Source organism: Stegostoma tigrinum, chromosome 3 (genome assembly GCF_030684315.1).
Source record: "Stegostoma tigrinum isolate sSteTig4 chromosome 3, sSteTig4.hap1, whole genome shotgun sequence".
Taxonomy (NCBI): domain Eukaryota; kingdom Metazoa; phylum Chordata; class Chondrichthyes; order Orectolobiformes; family Stegostomatidae; genus Stegostoma; species Stegostoma tigrinum.
Genome location: NC_081356.1, coordinates 97390509 through 97405606, shown reverse-complemented (window position 1 = coordinate 97405606; position 15098 = coordinate 97390509). Strand labels below are relative to the sequence as shown.

The window sequence follows — 15098 nt, the reverse complement described above, 5'->3', positions numbered from 1 at the left end:
ATTGGTGTGGAAATGTTGAGTTTAATGTGTGCATTATTGCTAATGCAGAAATCACTCTAAAGGAACTGATTTGCCATGAATTTTGAATCATCATAAACTGCTGGACAATGGTTTTGCAACTAGGTTTGCAAATTCAGGAACTTGCTGTCAATCTAGCCCGAATTTAGGAAATTGCTGTACAGATGTGTTAATTGCCAATTAAACACCCCACAGAAACTTAGGGCTTGTACTTGTCAGCATTTTAAGTAAAAATGAAATACTGTTCCTGCAATTAACCTCCTGAGTTCAAAAAGGGAACTAAAATTATAAAATCTCTGAGAGGCAGTAAGCTGTTGAAGATTTTGATCAATTACTGTTTTTAAATCTTATTTTTCCTTTTTCTTGTCTTCTCTGTCTTAATTCAAACTCAATCTTCTTTTCACCTCTCTTTATAACTGTTTACTTGGTTTAACTCCAGTCCATCCTACTTCCTACTCAGTATTTTTCTTTTTCTTTCTCAATCCATAAATGTCAATTGTTAAAGAGATAGACTGGTGGCACCATCGTTCACAGAAATCCCAAATGCCCCGTTGCTTTCAGCTTGCCATTCTCAATTCAAACTTCTGACAAGCTATAAACGTAAACTGAAAGATGAGGGGAAATGTCTAACTAATGGGATGTTCAATGCGATGCACTGCTGCAGCAAATCTGGCATCATTTTACTTAAGCTTCCTCACATGGTCAGCATTAGTAGCTCCACTTGGCTCGTTGTCCAAATCAGTCCTGCTTATTCAAATGTTTCAACGCTCAATAAAACTAGAGTCACAGACTAATAGAGATGAACAGCACGGAAACAATTCCTTCAGTCCAATGCAACCACGCTGACCAGATATCCTATACAAACTTCGTCCCATTTTCCAGCATTTGGCCCATTTCCCTGTAAACCCTTCCTATTGATATACCCATCCAAATGCCTGTTAAATGTCTTAATTGTACCAGCCTCAGCCACTTCCTCTGGCAGCTCATTCCAAACGTGCACCACCCGCTGCATGAAAAAGTTGCCCTGTAGTGAGTAAATCTCTGTCATGCTTATGTTTAAGGTGGGTGTTGGACTGGGATGAACAAAGCCAGAAATCACATGATACTAAGTTATAGTCCAACAGTTTTACTTGAAAACACAAGCATTTGGAGCCTCAGTCCTTCTTCAGGTGTTAGCTTATGTTTAGAAGGGTAGCTGCTATTCTAAAGACAATTTGTATAATTCAGTTAAAAAAAGTTACCATAGTCTCACCAGGCCAGTCAAGTTGCCATGGAAGAACTGCTCTCTTATTCGAAAAGAGGTAATTGAATGGCGGTGCTTTAACTTGAGGGTCACCGCACCTCAGACAAGGGGAGAGGTAGGGAAGGAGAGTCCATCGTGGTAACCTCAGGTGATGCAGGAATTGAACCCATGCTATTACGGTAACTCTGCAACACAAACCAACCATCTAGCCACCAAGCTCACTGTCGACCATCACTCATTAGCATTTTAGGGCTGCATATTCTGCTCTTTCTGGTGACAAGCTTAGAGGCAGGACTGACATTTAAGTAGGGAGGGCGGAGGTGTCCCTGGACACCCCCCCTACATATTCCCACCTCCATTTGAATGAGATTCTGTCAGAAAGGCCCATCGATGAAATATCTACCCCACCACCATTTGTGGCTCTAAAGTAGACGATTGATGATTACTTATGGTTCTCCTCCGACCTCTAATGGTATTAGCCCAGTGGTGGGGAGTCCTGTAGCTAATCTGCATGCATGGTAGCTAAAACTGTGCAGTAGGTTGTGACCTTGCAGGGGTGGAGGAGGTTCTCTCAATCAAAGGTACTGAATGTTTGATCAAAGGGCTGGACACTGGGAATGTGTGGTGGGCTGCTGAGAGCAATAACTTGCTTTGAAACCCTCTGCTCCCCTCTCCCTGCAAAAGATCATCCTTCTCCTCCCAGCATTGCCTGGGGAGCTGCACAATTCTGGGACACCAGTGGATGTTCTTTCTGCAGCAACCATAGACTTCACTGTGGCACTGCTGAGCACAAGACCTGCCAGCTTCTGATTGGTTGGGAGCTCTCAGGAGGCAAGATCATCACTCCTGGGGCCTTAAATCCAGGGAAAGGCACAACGGTGGCCTCATCTTTGCATTTTCAGCCTTTAAAGCCTTCCTAAAAAGGGAGCACCTGTCTCTCACCAACTCTGCAGCAGCAAATGAGGTCTCTGATGCCTTCACACACCTATAGAATGATTCGAAATTGAGGGAGGCCATTAAGTATCTTGTCCAAGAGGACTCCAAGACCAACTTTACTTAGACCATTCCCTGTCCCTTTTCCCACAGCTCAACTAAATATTTCCCTTTTGGGGGCTATCCAACTCTCTTTTGAAAGTCCTAACTAATTCTGTTTCCACCACACCTAGAGACAGTGCGTTTCAATTCCTAACTGTTGTCTGTCAAGGAAACAAGCTTTTCAGAATGTTGTTGCTTAATTTGTTAATTCACCTTAAAAGAACAGTCTCTGATGCTTCATCCTTTTGTCAGTTGGAACAAGATATCTCTGTGTAATTGTCCAGTGATTTTGAGCATCTCTATTAAATCTCCTATCAACCTCTACTTCTCGAAGGAGAAGTGTCGTGTCTTCTCTAATCTATAACGGTAACTGTGACTGGAATCTCTCATCCCTGAAAACATTCTCGTAAACCTTTCCTGCAGCCTCTCTAAAGGCTTTGTCGTCTATTTCACTGAGAACGATTAATATGCGGACTCACAGCAGCCACCCATAACTGAACTAAGTTTATTTGCTAAACAGAAAGGATAGAATAACAAAATATTCAACTGCTAAAATATGCCTGTACTACACACCATTCTGACTTAAAAATTGTATATTAATATGTAAAATGGTACATATAGATAAACACTAAACCTACATCAACATACCTACAAATTTACCAGTTTGGATTGCTTATGTGCTTTCACATCATTTTTAATCAAAACATTTGACACTCCAATAGTTAATAAAAATGTTTATACTGAACATCAAGAATGTAGTTATCAAAAATTTTGATCAGTAGCAAAATAAAAGCAACTTATTTCTTCAAAAAACAGAAATTGCTGGAGAAATTCAGGAGGTCTGTCAGCATCTATGGGGAGAAATTGTAGGAGACTACAAACTCCACTTAATGGGTGGGACTTGCACCATAATTAATGTACCTTAATCTAAAACCTGACTCACTTATTGGGAAGAGATAGTAGGAACTGCAGATGCTGCAGAATCTGAGATAACAAGGTGTAGAGCTAGATGAACACAGTGGGGCAAACAGCATCAGAGAAGCAGGAAGGCTGATGTTTCGAGCCTAGACCCTTCTTCAGAAATGGGGGAGAGCAAGGGGTTCTGAAATAAATAGGGAGAGAGGGGGAGGCAGATAGAAGATGGATCCAATTCCCCACTCCCCAACACTATCTTTACTATGGACGTCCAGTCCCTAAACACCTGCATTTCCCATACAGATGGCCTAAAGGCCCTCCACTTCTTCCTGTCCCGCAGATCCAACCAGTCCCCCTCCACTGACATCCTTATATGCTTAGCCCGAACTTGTCCTCAGCCTCAACAATTTCTCTTTCAATTCCTTCCACTTCCTACAGACAAAGGGGGTGGCCATGGGTACCCACATGGGCCCAAGCTATGCCTGCCCCTTTGTAGGTTATGTAGAACGATCCCTCTTCCATAGCTACACTGATCCTAAACCCCACCTCTTTCTCTGTTACATCGTATCGGCGCCGCCTTGTGCTCCCACGAGGAGCTTGAACAGTTCATCCACTTCACCAACACCTTCCACCCCAACCTTAAGTTCACCTGGACCATCTCTAATACCTTTCTCTCTTTTCTGGACCTCTCTGTCTCCATCTCCGGTATCCATTTCAAGCCCACCAACTGCCACAGCTACCTAGAATACACCTCCTCCCACCCACCTTCTTGCAAAAATGCCATCCCCTCTTCCCAATTCCTCCGCCTCCAATGCATCTGCTCCCAGGATGAAGCATTCCACTCCTGTACATCTCAGATGTCTTCATTTTTCAAGAACCGCAACTTACCCCTCTCAGAGGTCGAGAATGCCCTCGACCATGTCTCCTGCATTTCCCACAAGTCATCTCTCACTCTCCACAAAAAAAACCAAAATAGAATCCCTGTCATGTTTATGTACGAAGCCACCACCCTCCGGATTCAACGTATCATCCTCCAACACTTCCATCATCTGCAATCCGACCCCACCACCAAAGACATTTTTCCATCCCCACCTTTATCTGCTTTCTGGAGGGACCACTCTCTCCGTGACTCCCTTGTCCGCTCCACAGTCCCCTCCAGCCCCACCACATCCAGCACCTGACCCTGCAACCGCAGGAAGTGCTACACCTGTCCCCACACATCCCCCTCAATCCTGTCCCAGGCCCCAAGAAGACTTTCCACATCAAGCAGATGTTCACCTGCACATCTGCTAAACTGGTATACTGCATCCACTGGTTCCCGTTGTGGCATCCTCTACATCGAGGAAACCAAGCGGAGGCTTGGGGACTGCTTTGCAGAACACCTACACTCGGTTCACAATAAACAACTGCACCTCCCAGTCACGAATCATTTCAACTCCCCTTCCCATTCCTCAGGCGACATGTCCATCCTGGGCCTCCTGTATTGCCACAATGATGCCACCCAAAGGTTGCAGGAACAGCAACTCATGCTCCACTTGGGAACCCTGCAAACCAATAGTCTCAATGTGGATTTCACACCCTTCAAAATCTCCACTCCCCCGCTGCATTCCAAAACCAGCCCAGCTCGTCCCAGGCTCCCTAACCTGTCCTTCCTCCCACCTATCCCCTCCTGCCACCTCAAGCCCATCCCCCATCTCCTACCTACTAGCCTCATCCCACCCCCTTGAGCTGCCCATCCTCCTTGGACTGACCTATCTCCTCCCTACCTCCCCACCTACACTCACCTTTACTGACACCATCACTGCCTCTGACCTGTCTGTCTCCTCTCCACCCATTTTCTCCTCTGTCCATCTTCTATCCACCTCCCCCTCTCTACCTATTTATTTCAGAACCCCCTTCCCCTCTCCCATATCTGAAGAAGGGTCTAGGCTCGAAATGTCAGCCTCCCTGCTCCTCTGATGCTGCTTGGCCTGCTGTGTTCATCCAGCTCTACACCTTGTTATCTCACTTATTGGTAATTTTATGATAACGTCCTAGCATCTTTTTGATTTTTGTGAGGCTTTGACCATTTCCAAAGAGAGAATGTAATCGTCATCATTTGTCAGTCAATTGCATTACTATTACTATCAACACCCTGGGGTTATTACTGGCCAGAACTGGACTGGATCAGTCATGAAATTCATTACAGTGGCAGGCCAGAATCTAGGAATTATTCAGCGAGTAACTCATGTTCCGCCTTCCAAATACCCTTCCACAACCTACCAGACTCAAATCAATCAATCAGGCACTGATGCACAGTGGCAATGGTATGTATCATCCACATGATGCACTTCTGAAATTCACAGGCTCCTTAGACAGCACCTTCCAAATCCATGGCCACTGGCATCTAAAAGGACCAGGGTCAGTAGACAAATGGGAACACTACCACCGCCTGCAAGTTTCCCTCCAAGCCACGTATTATCCCAATTTAGAACTATTCCATTAATCAATTCCATAACTATTGCTGCAACAATTACTGGAAATCCCCTCTAAGCAGTACTGTGGGTATCCCTGTGCAGTAGTTCAATAAGGCAGCCTGCCTCCATCTTCTTGAAGCTGCGCAGGGATAGGCAATAGATGCTGCCTTACCCAGGGACCGCTGGATCACATGAACAACTTTGAAAAACAACATATCTTTTTCACTCCAGTGATTTTTACCATGACCTCTGATCAACACTGAGCTCTATAAATCGCATGTCTGGTGTATCATGACTCACCTTCATGTTGTCTCGTTTTTCCCTTACTTTGTTATTGACCTCAGGTTTACGCAAATTAAACCGTGGCCCAGGAGCATGTTTAAACACTAATTCATTAGGTTAACAACCTGTTCCAGAATAGAAAATCATTTTGCTAGTCCTGGAAAGAATCTTAGAAATTATTGTAAAATGTGAGGCTGGATGAACACAGCAGGCTAAGCAGCATCTCAGGAGCACAAAAGCTGACGTTTCGGGCCTAGACCCTTCATCAGAGAGGGGGATGGGGAGAGGGAACTGGAATAAATAGGGAGAGAGGGGAAGGCGGACCGAAGATGGAGAGTAAAGAAGATAGGTGGAGAGAGTATAGGTGGGGAGGTGGGGAGGGGATAGGTCAGTCCAGGGAAGACGGACAGGTCAAGGAGGTGGGATGAGGTCAGTAGGTAGATGGGGGTGCGGCTTGGGGTGGGAGGAAGGGATGGGTGAGTGGAAGAACCGGTTAGGGAGGCAGAGACAGGTTGGACTGGTTTTGGGATGCAGTGGGTGGGGGGGGGGGGGAAGAGCTGGGCTGGTTGTGTGGTGCAGTGGGGGGAGGGGACGAACTGGGCTGGTTTAGGGATGCAGTGGGGGACGGGGAGATCTTGAAACTGGTGAAGTCCACATTGATACCATTGGGCTGCAGGGTTCCCAGGCGGAATATGAGTTGCTGTTCCTGCAACCTTCGGGTGGCATCATTGTGGCACTGCAGGAGGCCCATGATGGACATGTCATCTAGAGAATGGGAGGGGGAGTGGAAATGGTTTGCGACTGGGAGGTGCAGTTGTTTGTTGCGAACTGAGCGGAGGTGTTCTGCAAAGCGGTCCCCAAGCCTCCGCTTGGTTTCCCCAATGTAGAGGAAGCCGCACCGGGTACAGTGGATGCAGTATACCACATTGGCAGATGTGCAGGTGCAATTCCTCCGCCTCCGCCGCATCTGCTCCCACGATAAGACATTCCACTCCCGCACATCCCAGATGTCCAAGTTCTTTAAGGACCGCAACTTTCCCCCCACAGTGATCGAGAACGCCCTTGACCGCGTCTCCCGTATTTCCCGCAATACATCCTTCACACCCTGCCCCCGCCACAACCGCCCTAAGAGGATCCCACTCCTTCTCACACACCACCCTACCAACCTCCGGATACAACGCATCATCCTCCGACACTTCCGCCATTTACAATCCGACCCCACCACCCAAGACATTTTTCCATCCCCACCCCTGTCTGCTTTCCGGAGAGACCACTCTCTCCGTGACTCCCTTGTTCGCTCCACACTGCCCTCCAACCCCACCACACCCGGCACCTTCTCCTGCAACCGCAGGAAATGCTACACTTGCCCCCACACCTCCTCCCTCACCCCTATCCCAGGCCCCAAGATGACATTCCACATGAAGCAGAGGTTCACCTGCCCATCTGCCAATGTGGTATACTGCATCCACTGTACCCGGTGTGGCTTCCTCTACATTGGGGTAACCAAGCGGAGGCTTGGAGACCGCTTTGCAGAACACCTCCGCTCAGTTCGCAACAAACAACTGCACCTCCCAGTCGCAAACCATTTCCACTCCCCCTCCCATTCTCTAGATGACATGTCCATCATGGGCCTCCTGCACTGCCACAATGATGCCACCCGAAGGTTGCAGGAACAGCAACTCATATTCCGCCTGGGAACCCTGCAGCCATATGGTATCAATGTGGACTTCACCAGTTTCAAGATCTCCCCTTCCCCAACTGCATCCCTAAACCAGTCCAGTTTGTCCCCTCCCCCCACTGCACCACACAACCAGCCCAGCTCTTCCCCCCCACCCACTGCATCCCAAAACCAGTCCAACCTGTCTCTGCCTCCCTGACCAGTTCTTCCTCTCACCCATCCCTTCCTCCCACCCCAAGCCGCACCTCCATCGACCTACTAACCTCATCCCACCTCCTTGACCTGTCCGTCTTCCCTGGACTGACCTATCCCCTCCCTACCTCCCCACCTACACTCTCTCCACCTATCTTCTTTACTCTCCATCTTCGGTCCGCCTTCCCCTCTCTCCCTATTTATTCCAGTTCCCTCTCCCCATCCCCCTCTCTGATGAAGGGTCTAGGCCTGAAACGTCAGCTTTTGTGCTCCTGAGATGCTGCTTGGCCTGCTGTGTTCATCCAGCCTCACATTTTATTATCTTGGAATTCTGCAGCATCTGCAGTTCCCATTATCTCTTAAAAATTATTGTCTTGTGTATAACCTGAAAAATTGTTCTTGAAAGATCTCTTCACAATCTGTACATTTCTTCTTGCAATGGTTTTTGATGCATGGTAATTCTGGTGGTACTAGAGCATGTTGACTCAATTCTTAGATATATTTCAAACTATTTTGTCACAATCTGTGGATCACTACATGACATCAACATTGTGCACAGCCCATAAATTGAAAAGCAACTTCTCAAAACCTCAAAAATTTTGGCACTTGTTTTGGGCATTTATATTCTCTCGCTATAGCTTTCAAATCAAACAAAGTGCTCTTTCTCTTCCATTTAAAAAATTTCCGTATGTGCTCATTCCCTTGGTTTTGTTGGGTTTGATTATGGAATGAAAGGAAGCTTGGGTGGATTATTTCTCATTCTTGGACATACTTCACAACTTTTCACAATGTTAGTTGCTCTATCTATGAGTGATACCTTGGGAAAGCTTCTTTCTACTGCTTTCATATGGACTATGAATTTGTGCTCTTCATGAAATTCATCTAACAATCTCTTTCTAAAATTTGGCGGAATAGTGGTTTTTCACTTGGCAGACAGCCTTGATCAGCATTTAGTTCAATGTGTGTGGAATACTCCCGCAACTTCTCATGATCCAACTCAAGGCTAACATTTCATTAAATAATTCACATTTCTGAACACCACATCCTTGAAAGTCTCTCCACTAATTTCTCATGTCATTTGTGCATGTTAAGAAATTTACTGGTACTTTAGTGGCTGGAAATGAATCAGTATCCATGAGAATGTTGAAAGAATGGCTGCATTTGCATGATCTGCTGACTTACTGTGTACAGTGGTAATGGGAACTGCAGATGCTGGAGAATTCCAAGATAATAAAATGTGAGGCTGGATGAACACAGCAGGCCAAGCAGCATCTCAGGAGCACAAAAGCTGACATTCCGGGCCTAGACCCTTCATCAGAGAGGGGGATGGGGAGAGGGAACTGGAATAAATAGGGAGAGAGGGGGAGGCAGACCGAAGATGGAGAGGAAAGAAGATAGGTGGAGAGAGTATAGGTGGGGAGGTAGGGAGGGGATAGGTCAGTCCAGGGAAGACGGACAGGTCAAGGAGGTGGGATGAGGTTAGTAGGTAGATGGGGGTGCGGCTTGGGGTGGGAGGAAGGGATGGGTGAGAGGAAGAACCAGTTAGGGAGGCAGAGACAGGTTGGACTGGTTTTGGGATGCAGTGGGTGGGGGGGAAGAGCTGGGCTGGTTGTGTGGTGCAGTGGGGGGAGGGGACGAACTGGGCTGGTTTAGGGATGCAGTAGGGGAAGGGGAGATTTTGAAACTGGTGAAGTCCACATTGATACCATATGGCTGCAGTGTTCCCAGGCGGAATATGAGTTGCTGTTCCTGCAACCTTCGGGTGGCATCATTGTGGCACTGCAGGAGGCCCATGATGGACATGTCATCTAGAGAATGGGAGGGGGAGTGGAAATGGTTTGCGACTGGGAGGTGCAGTTGTTTGTTGCGAACTGAGCGGAGGTGTTCTGCAAAGCGGTCCCCAAGCCTCCGCTTGGTTTTCCCAATGTAGAGGAAGCCGCACTGGGTACAGTGGATGCAGTATACCACGTTGGCAGATGTGCAGGTGCAATTCCTCCGCCTCCGCCGCATCTGCTCCCACGATAAGACATTCCACTCCCGCACATCCCAGATGTCCAAGTTCTTTAAGGACCGCAACTTTCCCCCCACAGTGATCGAGAACGCCCTTGACCGCGTCTCCCGTATTTCCCGCAACACATCCCTCACACCCCGCCCCCGCCACAACCGCCCTAAGAGGATCCCCCTCGTTCTCACACACCACCCTACCAACCTCAGGGTACAACGCATCATCCTCCGACACTTCCGCCATTCACAATCCGACCCCACCACCCAAGACATTTTTCCATCCCCACCCCTGTCTGCTTTCCGGAGAGACCACTCTCTCCGTGACTCCCTTGTTCGCTCCACACTGCCCTCCAACCCCACCACACCCGGCACCTTCTCCTGCAACCGCAGGAAATGCTACACTTGCCCCCACACCTCCTCCCTCACCCCTATCCCAGGCCCCAAGATGACATTCCACATTAAGCAGAAGTTCACCTGCACATCTGCCAATGTGGTATACTGCATTCACTGTACCCTGTGTGGCTTCCTCTCCATTGGGGAAACCAAGCGGAGGCTTGGGGGCTGCTTTGCAGAACACCTCCGCTCAGTTCGCAACAAACAACTGCACCTCCCAGTCGCAAACCATTTCCACTCCCCCTCCCATTCTCTAGATGACATGTCCATCATGGGCCTCCTGCACTGCCACAATGATGCCACCGGAAGGTTGCAGGAACAGCAACTCATATTCCGCCTGGGAACCCTGCAGCCATATGGTATCAATGTGGACTTCACCAGTTTCAAAATCTCCCCTTCCCCTACTGCATCCCTCAACCAGTCCAGTTTGTCCCCTCCCCCCACTGCACCACACAACCAGCCCAGCTCTTCCCCCCCACCCACTGCATCCCAAAACCAGTCCAACCTGTCTCTGCCTCCCTAACCGGTTCGTCCTCTCACCCATCTCCTCCTCCCACCCCAAGCCGCACCCCCATCTACCTACTAACCTCATCCCACCTCCTTGACCTGTCCGTCTTCCCTGGACTGACCTATCCCCTCCCTACCTCCCCACCTATACTCTCTCCACCTATCTTCTTTACTCTCCATCTTCGGTCCGCCTCCCCCTCTCTCCCTATTTATTCCAGTTCCCTCTCCCCATCCCCCTCTCTGATGAAGGGTCTAGGCCCGAAACATCAGCTTTTGTGCTCCTGAGATGCTGCTTGGCCTGCTATGTTCATCCAGCCTCACATTTTATTATTTACTGTGTACAGTATTGGTCACTCTATTTACAGACAGTTGTTTACGTATTGGCAGCAGTGAGAAACAGTTTACGAATCCAACGCATAGAATGAGTGATCATAAAATGTGAGGCTGGATGAACACAGAGGCCCAGCAGCATCTCAGGAGCACAAAAGCTGACGTTTCGGGCCTAGACCCTTCACCAGAGAGATGCTGCTGGGCCTGCTGTGTTCATCCAGCCTCACATTTTATTATCTTGGATTCTCCAGCATCTGCAGTTCCCATTATGACAGCATAGAATGAGTGGATGAGTTTATGAGAACAGGTTTAACAGGCTAGGCCTATGCCTTCTGGAGTTTAGCAGAGTCAGAGGTGACTCCGGTGAAATTTAAGATACTGAGGGGCCTTGACTGGATGGATAGTGAAACAATATTTCTATTTATGGGAGAAACTTGAACTAGGAGTCATAGTTTTAAAAAAATTGGGGGCACCAATTTAAAATAGAGATGAGAAAACACATTTCTGTCAAAGGGTTGCCAGTTAGCACAAAAGACAGTGGATGTTAAATCTTTAAATATTAATGCAGAGGTCAATAGATTCTTGGTTAGCAAGGAACGAAAGATCATCAGGGATATGCAAGAGTGTAGGGTTAAGGTTAAAATCAGATCAGATCATGATGGAGCTGGACTGAAGGGCTGAATGGTCTGCACCTTTGTTTTGTGTTTTTGTGCCCATATGCAGGTATGATATTTACATTAAATTGCACTGATAGGCCATCAAAATCATTCCTATTTTGAAACTATGTTGTCACCAGGGGTGGTGTCCTCTTCTTCGAACCAAACAAGAGTTTGTGATATGGTACCAACGTGAACTTTGCACCAGACAAGTATTTACAGAACTTAGCAACACTGTGTAAATAGCTAAAGCGCAGGAACTACATGTCAAAGGCTTCTCCGTAGTGTCGTCCATTACAATAAACTGGGGCGAGATATTGCTGATAAAGCCAATTGTTTCTCAGGATTATAGTAGATCAAAATAGCATCTGTAATCAGTATTTGTTTCACATCTCTAATTTTTTTTCTGATATTCACAGACCAGTCTGAATCTATCCCATCTTTGATAGTCATTCGGTAACTGCAAACTGGAGTTCTGCTCCATTACCCTTCTGAAGTCTGAAAAAACACTGTTTCATGTCACTCAGCAAAATTTGGATCAAATGTACCTGTTCCTCGCTGAGTGTTGGCTTTGCTGACAAGCCTGTTATCGGACCGCGATCACCAAATGGATCACTATTTTTTCTGAGGCCATCAGTAAAGAGAAAAAGTACATTTACTAAACATCAGAAACTTAAGCAAATAATTTAGTACCTTTTCAGATCAAGCTAACATAGCTTTCAACAAACATTACTTTCTTCACCATATGAGGTATGCAGAAGGAGTGTGAAACAATTGTCCCAGATGACACATGGATGTACGCACTGATACACGTAACAATTTGTACACTCCATTATCATTGTGGCACATAGACAAAACAACTGGAGTGTGGATATAACTTCAAAATCCCTTAGAAGGATAAATTTTCATAAAAGATTGTGAAAGGTTGTTTGGAACACTCAGAAAGAAGCAAATAATCCCAAGTCTCTTTTAATATTTGAGTTTGGAAGAACATTACAAATGCAAATAATCTATATTAGGTTGTTCAAACAAAGTGGACGTCTCTTTCATTCCAAAACTCTGATCCTTCATTTTATCAAGAACTTCAAGGTTGTTAGGATAAACTATTCCATTCAGTTACACATAATTTGCATTTAGCAGAAAATACATACATTATTCTCAGTTAGGCGTTTTCTTACTGGTAATCGTTGAAGTTAATTTAATGCTATCATCTAAGATTCAGCAACATGAATTAATGCCAGCTATTCAAACTTCTGAAATGTAATCACCTCACCAGTACAGAAAAAAAAATTGGAGTTCTCAATATATGTATGGCACTGAGCCCATCCATTTACCTAAATGAGGTAAATTAAATGAGAAGGCATTATTCCAAAGAAACAAGTTTGACTAAAGAAAATAGATTAACTCCCAAAAGCCGAACATTTTCAGTTTTAACAGTGATGAAGAACCCACTTGAGCTCCCCTTGACTCACGGGGTAAGTGCACTCTGCAGGGTGTTATGAATCATAGGAAGCCGGATCAATTAGCCAATTTGCTCTGAGAATGTAGCAGTAGCATAGCATCAAATATGGAAGCAGAGGTCATGTGAGCTATGAATCGAAGGATAGAGGAATAGACTGAGCATGTGCAATTAAAGCTAATGCAAATTAGTGTAAGGGTCAACACAGAGTAAACTCCATCATGGACTTGTTGGGCTTAGACACAGCAAATGACTACTTGGTCTAAGTGCTAGATGGAGGCTACCATCTGGCAAATTGCATCACAGTATAAATTACCACATGCAAGAACAGTAAAGACAGGAAATAGAGAAACATGAAAAGAACAAAAGGACAATTTAACTGATGGATGTTTCAGTGTTTTTTGCTACATCCATGAGGTGAGAGCATCACTGGTTAGGCCAGCATTTATTGCAAATCCCTAATTGCCCAGAGGGCAGTTAAGAGTCAACCACATTGGCTTTGCGTCTGTAGTCACATGTAGGCCAGAGCAGATAAGAATAGCAGTTTCCTTTCCTAAAGATCATTAAAAAACAGATTTTTTTCCCAATAATCATTAGATTCTTAAATCCAGATTTTTATCGAATTCAAATTCTGTCATCTGCCGTGGCAGGATTTGAACCCAGGTACATGGAACATTACCTGGGTTTCTGCTTTAACCAGCTTTAATAGCACTGGGTCATCACCTCCAACCCCACCTCACCATAGTTTCAGTTATGAAGAGAGATTGGATAGACTGGGACTGCTTCCCTTGTAGCAGATGAGACTGGGGGTGAGGGCATAATTAAGATGTCCAAAGTTAAAAGAGATAGGGCAGACAAGAAGAACGTTTCCTCTTGGCGAAGCAATCGATGACGAAGGACAGCAGATTTAAGGTAAGGTGTAGGGTGTTTACAGGAGAAGTGAGCAAAACATTTTTCACCCAGATTAAGTTCACTGCCTGCATGGGTGGCTGAGGCAGAAATCTTCATCATTTACGAAGTAATTAGATTTCCACTTGTGATGCCAGGGTTTACAAGGCCATTGGCAAAATGATATAAAAAGGGATTGGAATAGTTAGGTGGTTGTTTTTCACTGTCGCAGATTCATAGAGTTATAGAGATATACAGCACGGAAATAGACCCTTCAGTCCAATTTGTCCATGTTGACCAGATATCTCAAATTAATCTAGTCCCATTTACCAACATTTGGCCCATATCCATCTAAACCCTTCCTATTCACATGCCCATCCAGAAGCCTTTAAAATGTTGTAATTGCACCAGTCTCCACACTTCATCTGGCAGCTCGTTCCAAACATGCACCACCCCTTGTGTAAAAAGGACCTATTAGGTCCCTTTTTAAATCTTTCCCCTCTCATCGTAAACTTATGCCCTCTAGTTTTGGATTTGCCCACCCCAGGGAAAAGACCTTGGCTATTCACCCTATCCATGCCCCTCATGATTTTATGAACTTCTATGAGATCATCCCTCAGCCTTTGTTACTCCAGGGAAAACAGACACAGCCTATTAAGCCTCTCACTTTTAGGTCAATCCCTCCAACTCCAGCAACATCCTTATGAATATTTTCTGAACCCTTTCAAGTTTCACATCATCCTTCCTATAGCATGGACACCAGAATTGAATGGGCTGAAAAGCCTTAGTCTATGTCACAGATCTTTACAAATCCCCTCAGCCTTCTCCTGTCCAGGAAAAACATTTTTCATCCCTGGAACCATTTTTGTAAACTTTTTCAGCACTCTGGCCAATGCATTCACATCCTTTGCATAAATGAAACGCACAGGATACTCAAGTTGAGGTCTAACAGTGCCCTACACATATTCAGTATAACTTCCCTACTCTTGTACACTATACCTCTGTTAACGAAGTTGAGAATACTGAATACTTTATTAATTGC

The 15098-nt window shown here is 45.9% G+C and overlaps 1 protein-coding gene across 11 annotated transcripts in view; it reads right to left on the bottom strand.

Annotated features, from left to right (window-relative positions):
* Positions 1 to 15098, bottom strand: part of LOC125451166 (EGF-like repeat and discoidin I-like domain-containing protein 3) — a 213558-nt gene that overhangs the window by 59950 nt on the left and 138510 nt on the right. The gene's annotated exons all lie outside the window — the stretch shown is intronic.